A 21,207-nucleotide genomic window follows, 5' to 3' on the forward strand; every position below is an offset into this window, starting at 1 on the left:
CATTATATATATGATATATGTTTAGCTATAAAATACAACATAACCTTTTTACATTTTCTCTATGGTTGATGCATTCCACTTATATATTACAGCATTTAGCAATATAACTGCACACTGGCCAGTGATCCCCAGATGAAGTGTATATGGCAAGTCATGCTTCCCCTGGTGAGCTCTGTTAAGTGTCTCACAGTCTAAATAAACTCTGCACAATGAGTTGGGAGCCAGTATGAGGCAAAGTTTATCATTTTGGGTTCCTTGTGAAGAATCAGTAAGAGCGTTCTGTTTACTTATGCAAAGAACTGTTTTTGATGGGTGCCGGTTCCTGAAGGCAGTGGTGGGGGGAACCCCATTGCTTAATATTAAGAGACTGTGAATGTCCGTCTCGTACTGACGCTTTCTTCCTGAGAATCTCTTCCTTCCTGCCCTTCACCTCTCCGTGAACAGCAGCTGCATACACAACCCTTACCCTGACACTTGGAAAACAGACAAGTAGCCTTTTCTTACTGCCATAAATGCCACTCAGTGAACCAGCCACTAGGTCATGCTCATGTGCAGTGCATTCTGTTTCCTCCCTCCTGGGCTCCAGCCTCACCTTCGTAATGACTGGAGCTGGAGCGTCCCTCCGGGACTCTGTTGTTCTACACTTAGGCTTTTGGCAGCTGGTAAACATAAAGCCATTATTTTCCAAATAAGCGGGTTACCCACACATGAAATTTCCAAGTTGGAAAATTTTGTCAGCTAGGATCAAATTCAATTGATGAAATTAACTTCTTTACAAGAGAATATTTAACGATGGAAAATATCCTGATGTTTTTATAGCTCGTATAGAATACAGTGTTTTAAAGAATGTTTTATAGCTCATATAGAGTACAATGCTTTTAAGAACATCTCCTCCCCCCGCATAATCCTTCTCTTTCACACGTTCTTAAGGAAAAATTAATGCTCTCTTCCCAGGCTCTATAGAGGGCACATTACAATAATCCCAAAGTCAACGTCATGAGAGAGAGGATGGAGAAACTTGAAGATAAAGATTAGGAAACATTCCTAATATAAGATCAGTCTCAGTAGAAAATAAACCAGCTCTAGAATTATTTTGTTAGTCATCAGGAATATAGGAGTAAATATATAATGAAACCCAGCAGATTTCACATTTAAAAAGTAGGCAGCATCTTACTATTCCAAAATCATGACCTATTGCTATTTTCCTCAAGTGTTCAGAAAACCGTACCCATGGTCCACATGTTCCACCTCTCAAAATGTACATGGGTTACATTTAGACAGAAGGACATGGGTCAGATTTGTGGTTTATCCTGCTTACTATGACAGTCCAAGTGAAGGCTTCTGTTTTTAAAGCATGCTTGTCCTACATAAGTTCAGTCCAAAAAAAAGCTGAGAATGCCGACACCAAGCATTCCTTTCTGCCCTTAGAAATCAATTCTGGGAGGGAGGGTACAGCTCAAGTGGTAGAGCACATGCTTAGCATGCACAAGGTCCTGGGTTCAATCCCCAGCACCTCCTCTAAAAATAAATAAATAAATAAACGTAGCTACCCCTACCCCCCAAAAACTAAATAAATAAAAATTACTCTTCAAAAAAAAATTAAAAAAAAAAAGAAATCAATTCTGAAGTTACCTTTCAGTGCCCAGCATAGTGCCCTCAATCAATATTTGTTGGAGATATGTGTAGACAAGACCATGTTGCTAGTTTCCACAGCCTAAAGATGCTGACCACTAAGAGCATGTGTTCAGGAGGCAGACAGGCCCACCCTGGGGTCCCTGCTCTGCTCTTCCCTGTGGTAACAAGATGGGGAGAATGCCTCCCTCCTAGTCCTGTTGGGAGGACTGAATGGGATAAGGTATTGAAAGAATTTAACATACTGCCCAGCTCACGGTTAAGACATAGGACATGGATTATTATTTTAATTTTGCACCTGTGAGAAAGAATCCTGCTTTCCAAAGTTTATTTTCATAAGCCTCCCAATCCCCAAGAATGCTCTATTTTCCTTTATTTTTAAGAAGATCAGCAAGCCGTCAGTACTACATATAGTGTTCCAGGAACTGTCCACTTCTGTTTTGATGACATTTTCACCTTTACTATCTTTGACATTTTATTGCTCCTTTTGTCCACAGAAAACTTCTGGGATCTTATAGTCAGGGAACAGCATGCAGTGATTCTTAGAATATTTAATTTGTTTTAATTGATGGCTCAGAGCCCATCACTTAGAAATATTATTTGGATATTTCTTCCCAAATACAAGTCTTCCCATATGTCTAAGCTATAGCTCACCCAACAGTTGAAAGTTCTGTGATACCAACATTTAGTTAACCATTTCAGTTTCACATTGCAAAGCTGCCTTCTGTCTGGAAACACTGAAAGGCATTTTCCATGCTGGAGATTTTGAGAAAATATTAACCATGACCAGCACCAATATTGGTTACAGGAAGAAACATTGTTAGGGTTTGTTTTTTGGTTTTTAAAATAAAATTGTATATGATAAGAACATTGACTCTCTGTGCCATATTTATGGCAAGGTTTTTTTGGTTTGTTTGGCTTTAATTTTGTTTATATATTTTTGAAGTTCTGTGTTTTTATCTAGTTAACTCTAGTATTTTTTTTCCCCTCTGTGATTTCTTTTGTTGCTATTAAACTTTGAATTTCTGAGTACTGAGTTCAGATATAAATTCATCAGAAATGTATTCTTGATATTAATGGTTGCCTTTAAAAAATTTATCACATCAAATTTATTATTCCATCTACCATTTCTTTGGTGTATGTAGTAGCCAGGAATATGACTTAAAAAGAGGTAACAAGTTTTCTTAGCACCATTTATTAAATAATTCTTCTCCACAGATTTGATTTGTAAAAACAAGCTTATCATATGCTCAATTTAAAAATATATCCTGGTATCTGTTCACAGGTGGTCTCTTCATATAGATCTAGTTACTGATTCCTGCATTGAACCGGTGCTTTACTGTTTGCTTGCTTGTTGTTGTTTATTTTTATAGCTTATAAGATGTTTTATGCCTTAAAGTATAAGTTCTCCTCACCCATCAACAAACCCTGTCAGGTCCATCTTCAGAATATGGCCACTGACAGACCCAAAGTCCCACCATTTTGCTACTTCCACTGTGACTACCCTGGTTTCAGCCACCATCGTCTCTTGCTAGGATTATAACAATAACCTAGTTGGCAGGTAACACCAAATGGACCTTCTCTGACTCTGAGGAAGGACCAATGATGGACCCCCTTCCTGACTCCCCTCACGCTGCTGTAGTTTACTTCATAGCACATACCACCTGTTTGGTTATTTATTTTTTTCCTATTGCTAATAGGAAAAGAATGAAACTTTATGAAGACAGTTTTTTTTTTTTTTTTCCCCTGGCAGGGGCACGGGGAGGCAGGGTAGATAGCCCCAGTGTCTAGAGTAGTTCCTGGTCTATAGTAAATACCCAATTTTATTGAATAGGAGTGTTTGGGAATTTGAGTTATTCTTTGATAACATAAAGTGATCTTTCCTCTTCCCCCTCACCCCGGGTTTTTGCTCTTTTCAGGCTTTCTATTTCTTAAGACAAGTAACATTTTCCTGTAGAATTTATGTGTTCACCAAATACTACTGACAGTCTCCCTGTCCCAGGTACTGTTCTAGGTGCTGTGGAATCAGCAGTATATAGTAAGATTTAAATTTTTATTAACATAGTACTTTATACAATCTAAAACTTTAAAAAATTAAATTAATTTCTTCTTATATGCCCCTAAATATTAAATGTGTTATTACATTTAATTTTTCGATTAAATTTTTATAATTTTTTTAAATTTTCTTAAAAAATGATAACCACAATAAGTCTAGTTATGATCTGTCATCCTACAAAGTATTAACATTATTATTGACCATATTCCCCATACTGTACATTTCATCTCTGTGACTCATTGATTTTGTAACTGGAAGTTTGTACCTCTTAATTTCTCTCACCTGTTTCACTCATCATGTTTTAATAATAGTTTAAGCATTCTATAACTTTATATCCAGTTAGACCCAACATTTATTCCGACAGTCCAAAACGGTGGCTGGAGTGTAGTGAGTGCAAGACAGAGAGGTACACATGTTGATTCAAATGTATTCATTTTATTATTCCAATATTCTGTAATGTATAGTTCTTGAAAACCTAAGATGTCAAAGGCTGACAGGGGCATCCGAAATTCAGGATAAGGTGGAAACAGTAGGCAGGGGCCAGAACATGCACAGCTTCTTAGGACACAGGAAGGAGTCAAAGTTCTATTCCAAGAGCAGTGGGGAGCTGTTGGGGAATTTTAAGGATGATCCGTGTTTTATGGTGGCTGGGTGAAGAATTAATAAAAAGGAGTTAAGACAAAAGTTAGAGAGATCAATTAGGAAGTTATAGAAACAGTCAGAGGTAGGAAGAACGATGGTTACTTGGGCTAAGGATGTGACAGTAGAAATGAGCAAACTGGATGCAAAAGAGACATTTTGAAAGTACAGTTGGTGAAACGTCCGTTAGATTAAATATGGGTTATATAGGAAAGGAAATAATTAAAATAATTTCCAATTTTTTTGCTTGAGTATTCAATAAATGGTGAGGCCATTTAGGGAAATGGTGAGAGCTGGGAAAATAATGTTTTGGGGGGAAAGAAAAAGTGTGAGGTTTTAGCCACAGTTGTTTGAAGTATGTGTAATACATCTGAGGGATTTTACTACCCACTTCTCCAAATTTCTAAGATTAAAAAACCTTATATTTATAAACTCAGGCCATTATATCCAGTTCTTAGTTATGTAACCTAGGGCAATTTACTGAACCTCTCTTTGGCTATGGTTCTAATGTCTTTTGACCCTTCTTGTTTAAAAGAAAGCCAGCAAGATTTCAGCCTCCTTGTAGCTAACCTCCGCTTTCTAACTAGACGTTTAATAGGGTGTTTTCCCTTTGTCCTTATATTTCAACCCTTTATTTGTACATGTCTCTGGGTGGGCCTTCTTTCATTCATTTTGTCTCAATCAACATAAGGCCTTGAAGGGTAGCAAAGCAGCTTCCACATGCACAGACTGTTCTTTTGCACATTACACCAATGGCATTCACAAAAGCATACCTCCAGCAAATACTGCCATTGACTTCTCCCCATCTCTGTTCAACCAGGAAGCAATGTGCAGTCACCTGTCCCTCTTTATTGCTCCTTTATTTTCTGGCCTATACTGCCTCAAAACGAATACGAAAAATGTGGTTGGGGGAATGTAGTACTCTGCTGGTCTCAGAAGACACCTTCTGCCCAGGAGAAGAGAAGTGGCCTCTTTTCTTATTAGTAATGGGCTCTGGGTCAGAGACACGGATGTCCGTAGAAAGTTCTTCTCCCCTTCTTCTAGGTAAACAGGGCCTTTCTGCTTCAAGAGGTTACACATGGATAAGCTCTGATTTTTTTTTTCAACTTAATTCCATTTATGAAAATTCACCCCTAACTCTAGCAATAGATAATTGCCTTTGCTTTCATTTTCAATGGGTCTGTGGGAATTGAATGGGAGCTCGGGACAAACTGTTAGGAGCGGTTTCTTTGACACACCATTTTAAACGGCAGTCTCTTGATTTTAATTTAGACGTCAGTGTTTCTGTATTGTCCAGTCTCAGAAAAACTTTTCTCAGAATTTACATGCCATTTTAGGTCTCTCCATTTTTTTAGACTAAACATGTTTTTTGTATTTTTTTAGGCCTCAAACTGCAATTTACATTATCTGAATTGTTTGCCTACTTAGATCACATTCTCTAGACAGTGCTCAACTCTTTACTAGGCTGCAGATAAATAGGCTTATACACAAAATCTTCTATTTACAAAATCTCCCTTTGGGATAACAACATGCTTTTTACAATTCATAGATCTCTTCTAGCTCTGGGTGCCTAACTTTGAATATTCTTAATCACAAACATGATGGTTCCCCTGAAGGAATACCTAATTTACAGTGATGTACACCATGTATATTGTACATCATATATATATGGTATATATATTACACAATAATTTTTATTTTTATTTGTTTTGTTGAAAAGACATTTGCCCTCATATGTCCATAAATTTGATGCCAGAGAAGTCTTCTATGCTATTAAGTTTCTACTATAATGTCTGTGAACCTTCCCATTGCTCATTTCATCTCTGAGTGTGTGAAAAGTAGGGGCGGTAAATGTTCTATTTCAACCAGTAGAATTCAAAGTAGGCAAATGTGGTGCACCCAAGTTTTTAGCCCTTTACAAAAGAAGTCAAGGTTTTCTATTAGCAAAGGGTGATAAAATAAGGGAACATTGCAGCCCAGAGCAGAAGGTCTAAAGTGAAGGAGGAAGACCTAGAGGGGAGTTTCTCTCTTACTGTGAGCACAGACTCTAGCTGGGCCCAGACTCAGCTCACTTCCCCTATTACAACCATCCCTTCTGTCCCCATCTTATTAAAAACATGTGCATTGCTTGCTTTTCAGAAAGGGAGTTTACTTAGAAAGTATATGTAGAAGGCCAAGAAATTTCTTACCTCTTTTCAAAATTCTGTACCCAGAGTGCCTTCATTTATCCTTTTGATGCCTTTTAAAGCATATATATATATAAACATATGTATACATACACACACATATAATTTATTTTTCAATGTAAATATTTGGTGTCTTTATGTCAGTTTTGACTTCCTTTCATTCATTCATTCTTTCCTGCAACAAACCCTCATCAATCATCTGTAAGTTCTAGATGTTTCCTTGACCCTGCAAACTCTGTAGTGATTGAGACATCATTACAGAACTTAAGGGCTTTCCATTTTTGAATTGAAGACAAACATGTAACAAACCAGTATAACGATCTATACAATACAATGTTAGAAGAAATATAACTGAACCATAGACATAGATATTGGGTACTGCGGGATACAAGGAAAGGTCAAGAATTGGGGCAGAAGGTGGTTTTGAAATGTTCCAGGAGAATCCAGACCCCAGAAGTGTTTTTCACTACATCACAGTACTTTTACGGATGTGTGTGAGGGTTAAATTTTAGTGACTCCATACTTAGAAAAAATAGTCTGAACGCTTTACATACTGACTAGTGAAGAAGCAAGTAGTCTCAGCTCGTAAGACTCTAGATACAAACGCTGACAGATTCATGCCTGCCCCCTCGGCATGTTTTTAGTGCTTCGGGGGAACACTCTAAATAGTTGAAATTCTTAAAAAGCTGGGCTATGAATTTAATCCATATTTTTCTATAAATATTACAAAACACAAAATCCAGTGTCTATTTGGAAGAAATAGGAAAGAAAGCATGTGACCATTTTGCACAGCTATAAAGATACGGATGCTCTGCGCTGCATAGAATGGGTTTCCCTTTGATAATTTAACATTTTGAGAAGCCCTGGGAAGTTGAAGAATGTTTTTCTGGATACTTTTTTATTAAGTTAAGGAAAAAAACCCAACCCTTTCAACTTTGTTGAAAACTTCCCCTGAAAACATACCCTTGAACAGCGATTACATTTTTGTCACCCTGGAAAATAGCATGATTTCCCTCCCTCTCCCCCAGGGCTTGCCAGTGTAGAAGCAGAAATGACTGCTCCCACTGATGTGGTGAGAAAATGCCCCCCCCCCGCCCCAGGACATAAGACAGGTCTCAGTTACTGCAACTGTCTCTCCCCCTTGCTTAAGTATAGCTCAGGAGCTCATGCAAGCCAGAGTTGTTGCCAAATGGGAAGCCCTGTGTTCCACTGAGAGCTTGTGGGACACCCAAGTAGGCCACCAGGGTGTTGGGAGAACCAGAAAAACAAAAGTCTGAGGCCTCTTCTCCCAACTCCACCCTCCAATTGCAGGGTTATCATAGCAGGGCCCCGAATGGGCCAGCGGCTGACGGGTTTGGGGTTTGGATGAGAGCAGAACAGGAGGGCGGGAAGCAACATTTAAGAAAATGGATCCAATTAAATGCCCGAAGCAAGTTTAAAACATTTCAAAAAGATCTGTTGAGAAAAAAAAGAAAAAAAGACTGTTTTGCTTTCCATGAAAAATTCATGAAACAAAACCTAGGAATTTCTCACAGTGCACGCAGGGGCATGGGTGTTTCCGCTCCAGAGCCAGCAGAAGGAGAGACCAGTGATGTGGAATACTGTTTCTGTGAACAGGAATAGGGGAGATGCCTACACACTTAGGAGTGCTTTGTCGTCATAGCCTTCTTTTAAAACGTAGCAAGTTCTGAGGCAAGGGCAGTTCTTGGAAGCTCAGTCTGAAAACTGAAGAGAGGATTTCAAGGAGCGGATTAAAATTTCCCCTTATCTTTGGAGCAGAGCATCTGGCCCTCGCTGCTTGGAAAAAAATCACTTCAGTTTAATAAACACGTTTGGCTGCAGAACTCCCTTGAAGGAGTTCCCTGAGTCTTCCTGGGGTGTACACTGAGTTGTTGAGTTAGAGCCCCTTCCTTAAGTACCAGGAGCTGCACCCTCTCGTGATGGCCAAACTCTCCACCAGCATCCCCTGAGGGAGACTAAGTTGATCATTTCAAACACATGGGAAAGAGCTCGCAGGACACTGTCGTTGTGGTTGTTGCATGGGGTCTAATGCTGGGTGCATAGTTGGGAGATCAGAAAGCGCACACAGAATACGGTTCCAAAACCTCCAGACAGGCTCAAATCCCTTCACTCATTGCCCAGGTTCCCTCTAAGTGTGAGTGAGCCCAGCCAGCCCACCAGAAGTCTGATAATCAAGACACCATCAGTAGGAACAAGACATTATGAAAACACTTTCTGCTTTTCATGTTATGGTCTGATTCCTCTTATTCTTAAGTTGAGGGTCATTATGCACTTTTTTCCATCCCTTTTGTGTTTCTCTGCCCAACCACTTTTCACCCATTCAACTTCCTGTTCCTCTCTTACATCCAGTTCTTTGTATGACTTGGCACCTCCAGCCTTCACATGTCTGGAATACTTTCTGAGCAAATATTTTATTGAACGTCCTAAAAATACACAGGTAGAATGAAAATATGGCCATGTAAATAAGGGCAGTGGAGTGCTTATGTTTACTAGAAAACGTGCATAAATATGCCGTGTAGGTTTCTCTAATTGTGTCTCCACTGTGACTCTTTCCAGTGTCAAAAATGCCACGAGGACAGGAATTAACATGGCAATTTCCACTTGACTTTCTGAACACCAATTACCATAGTAATATGTTTTCTGAAGTTCAGAACAGTCTGTTCGTCTATAGCGTGATGGTTGCCTTCCTCAGAAATTCCCTGTTATATTAAAAAAAAAATCACATGTTGAAAGAATTCAGTGGAAAAGATACAGTTCAGAGCTGGAGAGATAAAGTTAATTTTTCTAGTGGTAATGTAAATAAGTGAGTGCATGCTTTAAAAAAATTATGTAGGTGCTGAGATATACAATCTAAAGTGTAATGAGCAAATCCAGCATTTAATTACATCTAACTTTTCCTGTGGCTACCAATACTGCCCTTAATCCAGTGTCTTTATACATTTAATCATCATCATTACTTTTGTCATTCATCAGTAGAATAAACCAAGTGAAAAGCCACTAACCAAAATATCTGTGTCATCTGGGCAATAGCCTTCTTCTTACCCAGGTACTGATTCCTGTTCACAATTGTCCTATTACTTAAAGCAGTCTGGTAAAAGCAAATCATGCTTTCTCGTTAGTCAATTTCATTACATCTCCTCGGTTTTCTGGAAAGTTGGAAAGCATGTATAGATGCAAAATGCAAGTTATGTGTTAAAATTAAATATAAGTCGATTTTGGATAAAAACAAGCAGTCTTTTTGAGGTTGAAATTTGATCTAACTGTTGACATGAAGCGAGGATCTTTTATTCCTTTGCATGCTATAAACTATTGAGACAGGAGCCAAAAATGATCTTTTCTAAGGAACACTCCATCTTTCTCCCGGGACGTTTATTTCTGTTTTATTTTTGTCTTTTCTTTTTAATGGGATTCAAATTCTAACTTTGTACTTGCCTATTTGTAATTGTTTATAACAGCGCATTAAAAAATAATGAACTTAATGACTATGTCTCAAATTCTGAGGACTAGGATATACTTTTTAAAGATAGTTGCAAGGAAGTTTGTAGTCCTGGGAAGAGGCTGTACAGATTTAATGAGGGTGAACCAGGTATTACTAAACAGCTTTTCCAAAGAAGGGAACTCTGAGTTAAAGGCAAGCAAGCAAAATTCCTTTTTTTTTTTTTTTGCGCCCCTCCTCACTAAAGAGACAAGTTACCGTGCCAAGTGAAAACTCTAAGTCCCAAGAAACACCCTAAACACAGAAAAATAAGCACATCGATGAATGCCTCCCCTTTTCCTCCTTGGTTTGAGGCCGACTGACAGCACCAGGTGGCAGCCCTCGGGAGCTGCCCGCCTGCAGATGCCCTACCTGACAGCCAAAAGGCATTAAGCAGAAACATGTGCTTCCTGTGGAGGGCAACGGTCAGCAGGTGGGACCGGCAGGCAGACGGCGTTCCCCAGCCCATCCTCCTGTGTGGTCATCTGGGCCGCCTTCCTCCTGGGCACTGAGGCCCTGGAACAGGACATTTCTCAGGGCTCGGCTGGAAGCTGTTCAAATGCAATTACGCTGTGCGTCGCTGCAGAATAGATGACTCGGAGGTTCCGCACAAATTGAATTTTGAGGCCAGCTTGAAATTACATTAGATTTGGGGGCTCTGACCAAAGCCCGTCTGAATCCCCCCTGCGTTCCCCTTCGGGTCATCTTTCTTTAATCATTCACTAATGTTTTTCCGGTTGGGTCACTGCTGAGTAGATGACGTAAAGCTCCTCCCCCGCCCCCACACCTTCTTTTTTAAGGACTGTACATAATGTTTTATTGGTCTCTCCCTTTTGGTTGCCGTCAAGACAGCAAATCTGAAACTAATTTCCAAACCTCCAGAAACTGACTTTTCTGATTCTGCTGTGTAAGTCTCCAAGGCAAAGAGCTCTGACCAGAATGTGATGAAAGCCCAGGTGCCGTGGTTCGCTGCTGTTGTCTCTAAGTACATGTAGCACAAACCGGGAGACGCCAAAGGAATTAAACAGATTTGACACGTGAGAAAAATGAGAACTTGCCCCTCAGGGTGGGAAGCACAAATTCCCATTCTCAGGTTAATAGTGTCCCGGGTCTCTGACGATGACTTCGTTTTTCTTGATAAACCATGAATCTCAGAAAGTTGTTAAAGGTTTAGCAAAACTAGAAAGCTCCCTCCATCCTTACTTGGTCTCTGCAAACTTTAGCAGGTCGTGTAAGTATATAACCAGTGCAATTATAGGTTATACAGTTTCTCTGATAAATTATAGAGTCAGCTAGGCTATGCACGACAGCTTTTGTTCATCATTCAGTCAGATCAGTGACTCTATTAGGAAACCTTAATGAGGAAGGTACAGCTCCTGATGGCTTCTGCTTCCTATCATCAAAAGAGTTTAGTTAATAATATTCTAAAGCCAGGGAAAGATGATGAATGGTTTGGGTGAAATTTGGGAACGAGAACTCAGAAGACGCCTGACACAAACTGCTGGGTTGCCAGTTGACAAAAACTGGTATTTCAGCATACTTGGCATCAAAGCCTATTTCTATAAAATATAAAGTACAATGTATCTCATCCCCCATTAGTTGTATATTGCATTCATTCAAGAAACATTTATTAGAAGCCTATGATGTGCTGGGCTCTGTGTTGAACACTGGAGAGAGAATAGTAAATAAGACGCAGTCTCTAGCCTGGAGCAGATTATGCCTGAGTAAGGGAGACACACATGTGAACGAGGGATTTCAGTGCATTGAGTGAAGTGCTGTGGTTCAGGGTTAACTGATGTCCTAAAGAAGGGGGTTCTCAGCAGTGCCAGGGGAGGTAACCCCTTCAAAGGCCTGAACTGTTTCTATTCCAATATTAAAATGATCAAGACTCCTACTTGCATTGAAGTGTTTTTTAAGTTTAACATCCACACATACACACACTGTGTGCATATGTATGCACGTATGTGTCCACACTGGCAAATTTTCACTAAGTGAACACTGATGGGATGTGGCCCCAGATCCGCACGTAGAGCCTGACAGTGTTCTGGAAGTCCCCTTGTCCCCTCCCGTTCCCACCTCGCTCCAAAGATAATGACTCTTCTGACTTCTAACACTCTAGTTGAGTCTTGCCTGCTTTTAAACTCTGTATAAGTGGAATCATACGGTTTGCCTTTTTTAATTTACAGCTACTCTTCTCAGGGATGAATCTCTGCTGAGTAGCAACATTTTGCTCGCCCTCTGTGATATATAGCGTTTGATTTTATGAATATACCACAATTTATTTACCCGTGCTTGTGTGATGGAATTTGGGTTGTTTCCTGTTTGGGCTGTTATAAATATTGTCTCTCTAAATATTCCGGCACATGCCTTTTGGTGAACATATGTATTCATTTCTATTGGGTAGGTACCTAGGAGTGGAATTTCTGGGCCATAAAGAATGCATATGTTCAGCGCTCATACAGACTGCCAACTAGTATTCCAAAGCGGTTTTTAGCGGTTTCTGTGACCACCCTCTGTATAGTTAAGTTCCATTTGCTCCACGCCCTCCTCGATGCTTGGCATTGTCTGTTTTTTCCACTTTAGCCATTCTCTTGGATATGCAGCGGTCTTTCATTGTGGTTTTATTTATGAAACCTGGGAGTTTTTAAATGATAAAATCAGAGATGTGTTGTTCCCTTGGACAATTGCTCTAAATAGAGAGCTGGAAAAGTTTGGAAAGGAAGAGGTTCCGTGATTTAATCTGCCGTCTGGGGGGACTCTGTGTACTGTGGTGTTGCTGCAGCACTCAGAATTTTAAAGCATCTCCCACATTCATGCCTCTTCCACAGTTTCTTTCATTCCATCATCCTGTTTTCACTTCCCCACTGGCTTCCTCAGACTCTGGGGATAAGAATAAAAATAATGGTCCTCACAACAATTCCATGAGTTAGACAATGTTATTCCCTCCATTTTACTGGTGGGAGAAATAAGGCACAGAGAAGGTGAGTGACTAACCAGGTTGCACAGGAAGTCGTGGAGCTGGGATTTGAACTGAAGTGAGAGACTCTGAACCCAAGCTATTATTCCTTATACCTCTGTACGCTGGTGGGGCTCTCCACTGTGTATTTGTGTATTTATATTTTCTTGGTAGAAGTAGATTAGAGAACCACAGTTACTTCTTTTTTTAAATTGAAGTATAGGTGATTTACACTGTTATGCTGTGTTAGTTTCTGGTGTACAGGATAGTAATTTGATAATACTTGTATATGTATACTTTTTCACATTCTTTTCCATTTTAGGTTATTCAAAGATATCGAATGTAGTTTTCTGTGCTATATATTAGGATCTTGTTTATTTTTTTATATATAGTAGTTTGTGTCTGCTAATCCCAGACTCCTAATTTATCCCTCCCTCGCCATATCCCTTTGGTAACCATAAATTTGTTTTCTACATCTGTGAGTCTGTTTCTGTTTTGTAAATAAGTTCATTTGTATGATTGTTTTTAGATTCCACATATAAGTGATATATGATATTTGTCTTTGTCTGACTTACTTCACTTAGAATGATGATCTCCAGGTCCATCCATATTGCTGCAAATGGCATTATTTCATTCTTTTTATGGCTGAGGAGTGTTCCATTGTATATATACACCACATCTTCTTTATCCAGTCATCTGTTGATGGACATAGGTTGCTTCCATGTCTTAGCTATTGTATATAGTGCTGCTATGAACATTGAGATACATGTATCTTTTCAAATTAGAGTTTTCTCCAGATATATGCCCAGGAGTGGGATTGCTGGATCATATGGTAACTCTATTTCAGTTTTTTAAGGAATCTCCATACTGTTTTCTATAGTTGCTGCACCGAATAACATCCCTACCACCAGTGTAGGAGGGTTCTCTTTTCTCTACACCCTCCACTTACTGGAGAGCTATAGGTTCTTGATAGGTATTCTCATCTAAAGCAAATGCTGCCTCAGTTACAGGGGGCTTATTAAATACACATCCTGAGCTATTGTTAGATGCTACGGTGCATGTCAGGTGAGGTGTTTAGTAGGATTCTACCCTTGAATTGAGCCTGTAAACTTCCAAGTTCTTTCCCATCTATCATCTCACTTGATCTTCATGAAAGTCAACTGAGAAGAGAATGTAGGACTGAGAAGTTAAGTGAGTTGTAAAAGGTCAAATGGTACACAAATGGTGGAAGCAGGACCTAAGCTGAGATGCGGATCCTGGGATTTCCTGATGAACTTTAGAGTGTGATGCACAGAGAATAATTTGAATACAAGGTGAAAAAAAATGCAAAGGGTAAAATTCTGTATAATGCAGATCAAAAGTTCCTCCAGATTCTACACATGAATGAGCTATTAACTCTGAGTAAAAACCATCTATGCTGATTTTAATTTGTATTTGCATATTTTAATTAATTTTCTTCCCAGGTTTATTGTTTGTTTTTTGGAGGGTAGGGATTGTGTTTTTAGTAGTAATGGTATCTAGATGGCTTCATAAGGACTAAATTCATCACTTGAATTACTAATGAACCAAAATATATGTACATATAAAAGTTTGACTTAATACTGGTTAATAACCAATAACCAAAAAAAAGTACAGTCTTTGTGTTTTTTGAGTCATAAAAGTCTACTTCTTTAGATTAATTAACTCAGAGATCTAAAGAAGAATCTATTATTAGAGACTTTTATGCCATCCAGTGGACAACACTGTAATTTTCCTAACACTTATTCACTAAAGAAAACAAACTTAATTTCCATGTGCCACCATGTTGATAAATCTTGACTCTAAAAAGGTCATTAAGCATTTCAGTGGCACCACCTTGTAAACACCTATGTCATACGTTACTTCCAGACTTACTTCTGTAATGTTGATGGAGAAGGCAGAGTTGAAATTAAAATGTGAATCTCGCGGACTCCACCACAGTGATATTCCCCGTTTCCTTGCAAGGACTTCTCTGAAATCGGAAAAACAAATCTTCCCATCCTTTCCCCACATTTCCCAAGTGACTCATAGAATTTTGTTGGAAATTGATAGGAGTTCTTCGTCTCAGTCACGTACACTTTATGCCTGTGGAACCCCAGGAATCACTCGCTTCTTTCAGATTTGAGACTCTTCTAGGACATTCATGAAATCATTTAGAGGTGGTGTAACCAGCATTTAAAAAATAATATGAGATAGAACAGACTAGAAAAGAAAATATACTGCATCTCATTGCTGCATGAAACTTGTTTCAGTTGGACGTGCACAGAAGTGTTGTAATACTGAGTCCTGATGTGAATATACTTCTTACAGTGGCTGTGGCTGTGCTACAGCCAGTTACTCACCTTTTGTCTTTCAACTCTAAATCCTCCCTCTGCTGTGTGATGTTGGCATTGGGATTCTCCTGTGCCAGCTGGTTCTCATTAGGTTCTGCCAGTAGGAGGTGCTAGCGGGAGACAAGTAGGTGGAAGGAGGGGAGAAGGTTTCCTTTCTGTTTTTCTGTTTTTCTCAGCAGGGCTCCAGCAACAGCATCGGCTGCAGCCTCCAGCTCCTCTCAGCTTCCTTCAAGTCTGTACCAGCCAACATCAGGCAGTGCACCTCCTCCAAGGTATGAACGTCAGCTTCTGAGAACCCTTCCTTCGACTTCCAGTTCTAACGACCCCATCCCTTACTCTCTGCTCCTCTTTCCAAGGCAAGGTAGCTAATTGCTGCAGTTATGATCTCTTGATATTATTTTAGTGTTCCCTTTCTCCTCTTTCTGCCTTTCAACATGGGTAACCAGTTCCTTGTTTTAAATCCCTCTGTTTGAAATACTTACAGTGATTTTCATTTTCTGTACTAAATTCTGAATGATCCATAGTCCCTCCCCACAAAAAGATGAAAATCCATTGCTTTGGTCATTGACTCTGCTGCCTCACATCACTCCTACCGTGTCTATCACGGCAACTTGGGCACGTTGGTCACTACTAACCAGCCTCCATCATTGTTAATAGAAAGATGCTTGGCTCATTTTGTTCTTTCCCAAAAGGGAAATAAAAGGGGGGGGGCATAAAAGAAAGTATGTGAAACACAGCTCATTCAATTTTAGAGTTTAAGGCATCTCAGCCTTTATCTTGGTATTATAGGCATGGGATATAAGATTATATCTAGGAGGGGGCTAAACAGGAACCGGTGTCAGCTTTCCTGACACTTGAGTTATCCTTGCTGCAAGATGCGGGGCTGTTTTGGCAAGTTTGGGTGGCTCTCACTGTATTACTCCCCACCCCCACACAAATTAAGTGATGAGTCATTTCCATTCACCTCACACAGTGGCTTACATTTGGGGGTATAAATTGAGGACACCAAGAGAAGTCTACCATCTTTCATTTAAGAAGAGGAAAGGAGTGATCCAGACAGCCAGCCAGTCACAAACTGGTAGCGCATGGGTTTCATCTCCCTGGCAAATACCTTTTGTTTGACTCACAGAGTATTTCTTTTTTTAAATGTGAATTAGTTGCCCACATGTGAAAAAGATCATATTTCCAAGATCTCCAGGAACTCAGGGAATACTGACTTTTCATTCCCACGGGGTACCAAGTACTTTATGGGGCATTTGTTGCCTGGTTGCTGTAATCTCCACCAGTCCTTTATACTTGGACTTTTGTTCTTTCCTTTATATTATCTGCCTGGCTCCTGTGGACATTTGTGTTTTGACTCTTGACCTAGAAGAAGAAAACTAGGCTGATGGGGGCTGGAGGCAATGTGGCTATGGGAGGGAGGGGGAGGGGAAGAAGATAAATAAAATAGATGAAATAGATGCAGACTTCTTGGAAGGATGAGCCAGGAGGTATCTGCTGCCAAGGGAAAGGGCACTTTGGGACTGTGTTAAGAAGAGTCAATATACTGCTTATAAAATTGTGCTGTGCAATGTACTCCTATTCTCCATCCACCCACAAGAACATCAGTAAAACTACCTTACTTACTGGAGTGTGTGTGTGTGTGTGTGTGTGTGTGTTGCTTTCCTCTGGGGCCAGATCACTGACAATGGGCCAAGACTGACAGTGAGACAGGTGGGACTAGAGGAGAAATGGCTCAGGAAAGCCCAGGCACAGGTCAGGTACAAGATCTGAGTGATTAAGAACAAACAAACAAGCAAAAACAAGGGTTTTGAACCTTAGGTATGGCTACCTAAACATTTGGTAATAGAAAAGTAATTTCAATTGATGAGCCCCATTAACTTTAATCAGTCAAAAATATTACTGCAAAAATCACATTTCTCAGCTGTAGCTGGATGACGTCACTTCCTTTTCACTTAACTCTCCTGTGGTTTTAGAAAACTTATTAGAACCATTCACCACTAGGTGTCAAACTTTGAAATGTACATTAACTTGTGAATAAATGAACTATATGTATAATTGACCTATCTCCAAATAAATATAAAACTTAACAATGAAACGTTGAAATGCATGGTTCCACTTATATGCAGATATTTTTCCATAGCAAATACAATAGTATTTGGACTATAATATGGACTATGTGAGCCATAGTTTGTTGAATCCACAGATGTAGAGGAACCGCAGATATGGGGGGCTGACTATAAATTGTACTAACCCTACATTGTTTAAGGATCAACTGAATCTAGAGAGTTATAAAACTGTATGTAGAAAACAATATCGGACTATATGTAATTATATATAACTATATAAAACCACAAGCCTATAAATAATCTGGCTGTAGTGGCACAGTTGGGAATGTTTGTCCTCTTAAGCTTTGTAATTTCTTTTTCAGGTGATATGTACATATTGAAGTAGTCTAAAAAAATAAGTAACAATGTAAAGTCATTTAAGGTCATCTGTAATCCAGTTCTAGAGGTAATTGGTGTTAAAATTTGACTACCTTCAACTAACATAATCAATAGGGAAAAATTGAAAGCTTTTCCTCGAAGATCTGGTACAAGGCAAGGATGCCCACTGTCACCACTTCTATTCAACAGGGTACTGGAAATCCTAGGCAGAACAAATAGGCAAGAAAAATCAGATGACTGCACAAAAAACTGTTAGAACTAATAAGCAGATTCAGTAAAGTTGCAGGATACAAGATCAACATACAAAAATCAGCTGTGTTTCTATACACTAACAATGTACTATCCAAAAAGGAAATCAAATAAGCAACTGCATTTACAATAGCATAAAAAAGAATAAAATACTTAGGAATAAATTTAACCAAAGAGATAAAAGATCTAAACACTGAAAACTATAAAACATTGATGAAAGAAATTAAGCAAAACATAAATAAATGGAAAAGTATTTTGTATTCACAGAATGGAAGAATTAATATTGTTAAAATGTTCATAGAACCCAAAGTGATCTATAGACTTAATGCAAAATTCCAATGGCATTTTTTCACAGAAATAGAAAAATAAAACAGTGCTAAAAACTCGTATGGAACCACAAAAGACCCTTAATAGCCAGGGCAATCTTGAGAAAGAGGAACAAAATTGAAGGCATTACACTTCCTGATTTCAAATTACTGATACTACAAAGCTAATAATCAAAACAATGTGGTTCTGGCACAAAGCAGACACATAAACCAATGGAATAGAATAGACAGCCTAGAAATAAACCCATACATTTGTGGTCAACTAATCTTCAATAAGGCCCCCAAGAATGGGGAAAATATAGTCTCTTCAATAAATAGTATTGGGAAAACTGGCTAGCCACGTGCAAAATAATGAAACTGGACCTTTACGCTACACCATACACAGATAACAACTCAAAATTGGTGAGACTTAAACTTTAAGTCCTGAAACTGTGAAACTCCTAGAAGAAGCATAGAGAAAGAGCTCCTTGATACTGCTCTTGGCAGTGATTTTTTTAACATGACACCGAAAGAACCAGCAACAAAAGAACACGTGAAACTACGTCAAACTAAAAAGCTTCAGGAAAGCAAAGGAAACAATCAACAAAATGAAAAGGAAGCCTACAGAAGGGGAGAAAATATTTGCAAACCATGTATCTGATAAGAAATTAATATCCAAAATATATAAGGAGCTCATACAACTCAAAAGCAAAAAACCAAGTAATTTGATTAAAAACTGGGCAGAGGACCTGAATAGACATTTTTCCAAAGAAAATATACAAATGACCAATGAGTATATGAAGAAGTGCTCAGCATCACTAATCATCAGGCAAATAAAAATCAAAACCACAGTGAGATATCACCTCACACCTGTCAGAATGGCTATTATCAAAATAACAAGAGATATCAAGTGTTGGCGAGGGCTGCAGAGAAAAAAGGACTCCTGTGCACCATTGATGTGAATGTAAATTGGTACAGCTACTATGGAAAACAATATGGAGGTTCCCCCCCAAATTAAACTACCATATGATCCAACAATCCCACTTCTGAGTATATATCCCTAGATATCGTGATTTATAATAAGAAATATATACTTGGTATTCATCTCTGTTCCTGAGCTCCTGAAGCCCTCGAATTTCCTGTGATAAGAGTTAAAAAGATGTCTTTCATTATATTAATAAGGTGATTTTTGGAAAGCGTCTAAGGATGGGAGCTACCTGCCAGGAGAGCCTTGTGATTCGAGGGTAGGGACTTTCAGTGCTGCCCTCCAAACTCCCAGGAGAGGAGAGGAGCTGAAGTGCCAATCAATCAGCAATGCTCAATGATTTCATCAATTGTGCTTAAGTAGTGGAAAAGCCATTAAAAACCCCAATAGGACAGGATTTGGAGAGCTTCTAGGTTGGTGAATCAGAATGCACCCTCTACTGCTGTGCCAAGCTCCAAACTCCATGGGGATAAAAGCTCCTTTGTTTGTGATCTCACCCTACATATCTCTTTATCTGGCTGTTGATTTGTGTCCTATAAGATGCTATGTAATAAACTAGTAGTCAAGTGAGTAAACTGGTTTCCTGAGGTCTCTGAGCTGCTCTAGCAAATTAATAGAACCTAAGGAAGAGGTCGTGGGGACCTCCAAAATATAGCTAGTTGGTCAGGAGCACAGGTAACAACCTAGACTTGCAACTGGAATCTGAAGCGGTGAGGGGCTTAACCCTTAACCTAAGGCTATCTATGGAGAGTGTCAGAATTGAATTGAATTGTAGGGCACCCAGCTAGTGTCAGAGAACTGCTTGGTGTGGGAAGAAACCCATACATTGGAGTTGATGTCAGAATCACATATGCAAAGGAAATGAAATCAGTATCTGAAAGAGACATCTGCACTCTCATGGTCATTGTAGCCATTCACAATAGCCAAGATACGGAAGCAACTTAAATGTTTGTCCACAGGTGAATGGATAAGAAATTGTGGTTTATTTATACAATGGACTATTATTCAGTCTTTAAAAATGACATCCTGCCATTTGTGTCAATATAGATGAGATGTACTTCACCTCTACTTGGGGAGGGGTTGAGGGGTGATGAGGTGTCCCACTAAAATTTTGGCTACAAGAATTAGTTCAGGGCTGGGAAACAAGCAACAAGTCAAAGAAACCAGGACCCCAAACTGGTTTTTGTTCAGAGTTCTCTTCCCATATAACTTGCATGAGGATCCACATAGCCCAGGGAGATCTCTAGGGTAGGGCCTACCCAAGAAGGGGAGCAATACCACAGAAATGGATTGGAGAAATGTGGAGAAACTAGCTCCCGGCACAGTGTTTGAACCTTGGGTCAAGCCTTGTCTGCAGCCAGTTCTGCCCTGAATGGTCAGTTATCAATCATTCTCTATCCTGCTCAAGGCAGATTGCTTACATTTTTCCTTTCTATATTTGTAACTGGAAGAGTCCTTCCAACACAGTGTGTATGTGTGTGTTTGTGTGGGTATGTATCACAAAACTGCTGCTATCCTGAGTGTGAAGTTGATACACTGCTTTCTCCTTCATGTAATACTACATCATGAGTAATTTCTGATACCGTTAAATCCTCCTCAAAAATATGACTAACAGCATATAATATCACACAGAATGGATGTGTCATCTTTTGTTGAAATAGTTCCTCCTGTTGAGTATTTAGGGGGCCTCCTAAGCTTCCAAGCATTTGTGTCCATTTCCTCAATCTCCGTCGACAATTTTGCATCATTCTATTGTTCAAAATGGCCTCTTCGTGTTTCTGTCTGCTCTTATGAGCCTTAGGCTTTTCCACAGGCCTGAGATAAATCTATCATGTTCCATCCATCCATCCATCCTCCATTGTTTGCTTACAATTTTCTTCCAAGTGTCACTCTCTTCAAGAAGCC

The 21,207-nt window shown here is 39.3% G+C and overlaps 1 long non-coding RNA gene across 1 annotated transcript in view; it reads left to right on the forward strand.

Moving 5' to 3' along the window:
- Positions 1 to 15,642, forward strand: part of LOC135322716 (uncharacterized) — a 60,121-nt gene extending 44,479 nt beyond the window's left edge. The window contains exon 3 of the long non-coding RNA XR_010383529.1: positions 15,493 to 15,642. This is a non-coding gene — a long non-coding RNA (uncharacterized LOC135322716). The remainder of the gene's footprint in view (positions 1 to 15,492) is intronic.
- Positions 15,643 to 21,207: the final 5,565 nt, after the last annotated feature.

The sequence above is a fragment of the Camelus dromedarius genome, chromosome 1 (assembly GCF_036321535.1).
Source record: "Camelus dromedarius isolate mCamDro1 chromosome 1, mCamDro1.pat, whole genome shotgun sequence".
Lineage (NCBI taxonomy): Eukaryota > Metazoa > Chordata > Mammalia > Artiodactyla > Camelidae > Camelus > Camelus dromedarius.